Source organism: Lactuca serriola, chromosome 4 (assembly GCF_051521515.1).
Source record: "Lactuca serriola cultivar US96UC23 chromosome 4, Lser_US96UC23_V15, whole genome shotgun sequence".
NCBI classification, from domain to species: Eukaryota; Viridiplantae; Streptophyta; class Magnoliopsida; order Asterales; family Asteraceae; genus Lactuca; species Lactuca serriola.
Window position 1 is genome coordinate 129,056,220 of NC_136411.1, and position 6,000 is coordinate 129,062,219.

Below are 6,000 nucleotides of genomic sequence, written 5' to 3' on the forward strand. Positions count from 1 at the left end.
GGCCTCATTCACGAAGCCGATCTATAAGGTGGGTATAAGGTTGCGGCCTATAAAATGGCGCTTAATGGGTGTACACTCACACCCACCGCTTACTTGATCGGTGGAGGGTCGTTAGCCGAACGGGTAGGATAGGGCAACCTCCCCCTCTCATTAAAAGTATAATATGAAATACAAAGTAACTACACATATTTTTTTTAAAATTTCCCAATCTTAGTTACTTTAGGAAAAGTGAATTGATGCAATCCCATGAAATTACACTTTGCACCCTTGCTAAGAAGTTAGTGGAGCGTGTGTGGTTTACCGGCACACTAATTGGTTCTAAGCAAAGGTGGCAAAGGGTGATTCATTGTTTATCATAGTTCGATGGAGCGTGTGTGGTTTACCGGCACATCGAATAGGTGATCGTTACAATGAAGGCACCATGTGAATTTGCATGGTAATTCACACCCGCTTTGTGATCCTCGGTATCCCAGTCACAAACAAGAGGGGCATATCGAGATTTAAACATGCCATTGAATAGTTTCAATGAATCTCATCTGAACCTAGGAATTCTCAATACATTTAGGACTTAAAGTTATGCTCTTATGGTGGAGAATTAGTGAATCGTCATTCACTTACCTTCATATTATTTGCATGTTAGATTACGGCATCCCTTTTCTAATATGTAAATATTGTTGTTGGATCCTAGCCCTAATTTTTCTTATTGGGTGATAATTAGGGATTCATAATCTAATCTATCTTTGTCCTTTCTATTTGTAGATGCCGAACGCAAACAACGTTGTTGCTAGTTCTTTCACATTGATGAGCCTTTGTCAAAAGGTCACTTTCGATGGGACAAACTTTAGCGAATGGATAAGATACATTCGCACCATTGCTTGCTATGAGGATAAGGAGTATGTCCTCGATGAGAAGCTCGAGAAAATCAATCCTGAAATCGCTACTCCGGCTGAAATGACCGCTTTTGAAACTCACGAGCGAGATGCAACGAAGGTACATTGCATCATGATAGCCACCATGAACTCCGAATTCCAAAAGTCCTATAAGGATATGTACCCGTACGAGATGCATCAAGACTTATTGGAGAGATACCACCAAAACGTGAGACAAGAGCGTTATGAGATTTTCACTAACATGATTTCTGCTAAGATGGGTCATGGAGAGTCTCTTACCGTGCACTGGAACAAGATGCAAAGGTATGTCGACCGTCTTCGCAAGTTAAATGTTGACTTTGGGGAAGACTTGGCGATCGACATGGTGCTTCACTCTTTGCCTCCGAGCTACAATCAATTTAGGATGACCTACCACATGAACAAAGAGGAGGTCACCCTAAGCAAACTCCAAGGCCTCTTGAGGGTCGCTGAGAGCAACTTCAAGGACAAGTCTGTTGCACCAACTCCCAATCCACCCGCTGCTCCTGTCTTGGCTATTGGACAAGGGAAGGGAAAGAAGAGGAAGGCCTCGTCTAAGAACTATCGCAAGGTTAAAGCCCAAGATGGTGCCTCTTTTAGTGGGACCAAAGTTGATCCTGCTAAGCCCTGCCCTAACCCAAAGGAGGCAGAGTGCCACCACTGCCACAAGATAGGACATTGGAAGAGAAGCTTCCCAGAGTACCTGCAAGCCATCAAAGAAGGAAAGATCAAGCCATCTTTCGCAGGTATATACACAATTAAATCTAATGATTCTAATCATGCTATTTCTTGGGTTCTTGATACCGGTTGTGGTTACCACATTTGCTCTAATGTGCAGGGACTAAGAAGAAGTAGGGATGTGGAGCAAGGAAGGATCAATCTAATCATGGGGAACAGAAGATCGTCGCCTGTGACCAAGATTGGAGTGTATTCTTTAGTGCTTAGGAATAGTTTATGTTTAGATTTGAACAATTGTTGCTATTCGCCAGAAATGGCTAGAAACATCATTTCATTTCATGGTTTGTTTAGATAAGGTTTTAGATTTTCTTTTAATAATGAGAATGGTTCTATTTTAGCATATCTAAATGGTGTCTTTTATTTTGAAGCTATACCATGTAATGGAATATATGAAACTGTTATGATTGTTGATAACTTAGGAAATGATGTTTTAAACATAGATTCTTCCAATAGTATGGATAGAGCATCCTTGTGGCACTGTCGTCTTGGACATGTCAACAAGAAACGCATAGCCCAACTCCAAAAGGATGGAGTGTTGGAGCCATTCTACCTTAGGGAAGATGACACGTGCGAGTCTTGTTTACTTGGAAAGATGACTAAGTCACCCTTCACAAGTACTTGCGAAAGGGGTGAGGGTCTATTGGACCTAATACATACCGATGTATGTGGACCGTTTAGATCAACCACGAAGGATGGGAACTGCTTCTACGTGACTTTTACCGATTACTATAGGAGATATGGGTATATCTATTGAATCAAGCAAAAGTCAGAAACTTTTGAAAAGTTCAAAGAGTTCAAGAATGAAGTGGAGAATCAATTGGGCAGGAAAATCAAGATGTTTCGATCCGATCGAGGAGGAGAGTACCTAAGTCTTGAATTCCACGATTATCTCAAGGAGTGTGGAATAGTTTCACAATTGACGCCTCCTAGGACACCGCAGTTGAATGGTGTGGCAGAAAGGCATAATCGAACCTTATTGGATATGGTTCGCTCTATGATGAGTCGTGCTTCACTACCAATCTCTTTTTGGGGGTATGACTTAGAGACTGCCGCCCATATCCTTAACCGAGTCCCTACTAAGAAGGTTGCCAAAACACCTCACGAGATGTGGACGGGGAAAGCTCCCTCGTTAGCACATATCAAGGTTTGGGGTTGCGAGGCTTTCGTAAGACGAGATACTCACGACAAGCTCGAACCTCGTAGTGAACGATGTATTTTCATCGGCTACCCGCAGAAATCCTTTGGATATCTCTTCTATAGACCGAAGGACAATGTTGTCTTCGTTACGAGGAAAGGAGTTTTCCGAGAGCGAGAAATTATAAGCCAAGGAGACAGTGGGAGGAAAATCGAACTTGAAGAGATTCAAGAGTCGATAGATGAAGGAACCTCTACCGCTGGCATTCAACCTGAGGAGGAAACTCCGGTTGAACCGATTGACGAGTCCTTACCTCTTAGACGTTCCGATAGAGTTAGATTTCAACCCCATTTTTATGGTTTTCATATTACTACCGAAGGGGACACGTATATTAGTGATGATACACTAATAAACCTTGACGAACCTAATAGCTATAAGGAAGCCATGGCATGCCTGGAGTCTGCAAAATGGAAAGAGGCAATGAATAGCGAGATCCAATTCATGTATGATAACCAAGTTTGGAATTTGGTTGATAATGTGCCCGGACGTAAGACCGTTGGGTGCAAATGGATCTTCAAGAAGAAGACCGACGTGGATGGAAACGTACACACATATAAAGCGCGATTGGTCGCGAAGGGCTTTACTCAAACTCCCGGAGTTGACTATGATGAGACCTTATCACCAGTTGCGAAGATAAAATCTATTAGAGTGATGCTAGCAATTGTCGCATTTCATGATTATGAGATTTGGCAAATGGATGTCAATACCGCTTTCCTTAACAGAAAGTTGGCTGAGGATGTTTACATGGCTCAGCCACAGGGGTTTGTGGATCCGAAGCATCCGAATAGAGTGTGTAAGCTTGAGAAGTCCATTTATGGACTTAAGCAAGCGTCTCGCAGATGGAATCTTTGCTTCGATGAGAAATTCAAAGAGTTTGGAAATGTACGAAGCGAAGATGAATCGTGTGTATATGTCAAGGCCAGTGGGAGTATAGTAAGCTTCCTCGTTCTATATGTCGATGACATATTACTCATAGGAAACGATATCCCGACTCTGCAGGAGGTTAAGTGCTGGCTCGGGAAGTGCTTCGCTATGAAGGACCTCGGAGAGGCTTCTTACATTTTGGGAATGAGGATAGTAAGAGAGAGAAGTAAGAGACTAATAGGACTTAGTTAGAACACTTACTTAGAGAAGGTACTAAAACGTTTTAGTATGGAAAACTCGAAGAAGGGAGAATTAACGATACAAAGTAATGCCAAGTTGAGTAAGACTCAAAGTCCGAGTACCGAAGCTAAGATAGCTGAAATGAGCCGAGTACCATACGCTTCCGCAGTTGGCTCAATCATGTACGCTATGACTTGTACTCGCCCTGATGTAGCCTTTGCTTTAAGCATGGTTAGTAGATATCAAGGGAACCCTGGCAGAGCCCATTGGATTGCGGTGAAGAATATCCTTAAGTATCTTCAGAGGACGAAGGAATGGTTCTTAGTCCTCGGGGGGAGTGATGACTTGAAGGTGCGAGGGTATAGTGACGCCAGTTTTCAGACCGACAGGGACAACTACCGTTCGTAGTCGGGCTGGGTCTTTACCCTAAATGGAGGAGCAGTGACTTGGAAAAGTTCTAAGCAGGAAACCGTAGCTGATTCAACGTGCGAATCAGAGTACATTGCAGCAAGCGAAGCATCGAAGGAGGCAATATGGCTGAAGAACTTCATCGGTGATCTTGGAGTCGTACCCGCTATAAAGTAGCCCATGGAGATTTTATGTGATAATGAAGGAGCGGTTGCCTTGACCAAGGAACCGAGGGATCATGGTAGATCTAGACATATCGACAGAAAATATCACTTTATTGGACATCATGTAGAAGAAGGACAACTCGTAGTGAAGAGGATATCATCAGAAGATAACCCAACAGATCCGCTTACGAAGGGACTGAGCAGGGTTAAGCACTTGCAGCATGCTAGGAGTATTGGGCTGAAGGATGATATTAGCATAGATTAGATAGTATTAGAAACGTGTAATAGATAAATGTAATTAACATTTGATGATTAAATAAAGGAGTTTTATTTATGAGTAATGTTACTGTCTTATGTTAATTGTTTAACTATTGTTTAATTTTGCATGTTTTGACTTCCAGAATAATTGAGTTTATTAAGAATAATCGAATTATTCAAATTGTCCACAATCGTTCATATGTTGGAAGTAGATATGAATGAAGATTGTCGTGAATTGGTGCGTAGATTGTCTAAATGGTTTTTGACATAGCAAAAGATTGCTGCGACATTCATGAGTGCTTATGAACTGGTTTTGGATATTGGAATAAACCCGCGCTTGCTGGAATCACCTTATGGAATATGATATAAAAGGGTGATCGCAAGATGATAGTATCATATAGTCTTAAAACCTAGATATATGGTTTGTTATTTGTTAATTGATTGTACATTGATAATGCGAAAACGCATCAGTAACTCGATGTTATAAAACGCATTGTTGTGTATAGTTGATTAATGAATAAGTAATTGCATATAAGTCGAAGTTTATCTGTAACTTTTATCCTGAGAAGGTAAAAGCGATATCTCGGCCGCTCGATGATTTGATTTGACTTATGTGTCGGGCCCGGTCAGAACTGAATTGATGTGTTCGATTAAGTTCTATGTCGAATAAATCAGAGATCGAGAAACCTAAATGCTTGACTAATCATTCCATAGAATTGTCAGCATGATATCTAACAGAGGACTGTACGATCCCTTATCTAAAGGACAAGATTGATTAGATCGGAGTTTGACAGCATCTTTGAGAGCTATGATTGCGAATCGAATTGTACTTGTGCATATAGTTACTAGACTTATCCAAGTGGGAGACAGTTGGAATAGTGTCTAAGACTGCAACTATATTAGGCAAGTATTTGACCCGATTGTGCATGGTTCTTTTGGGTTGCCTTCACCATAGCAACTTGATAGGATGATTTATTATGAGAGAATAAATATTATTAATATATTATGAGAATAATATAAGGAATAATAATATTGGTATTTGATTAATATAAGTCATAAATTAATTAGTATTAATTTGGTGACTTAAAGAGATTAATTAAATAAGAGGGTATAAACTGTCAATTGTTTGATAGTTACACTTTAGACTGTAAATCCTTAAGAGATAGGGATTGGACGGATTCTAGAGCTTTGGATAGCTCAAAATCTTCCAAGGCTTATCTATGGT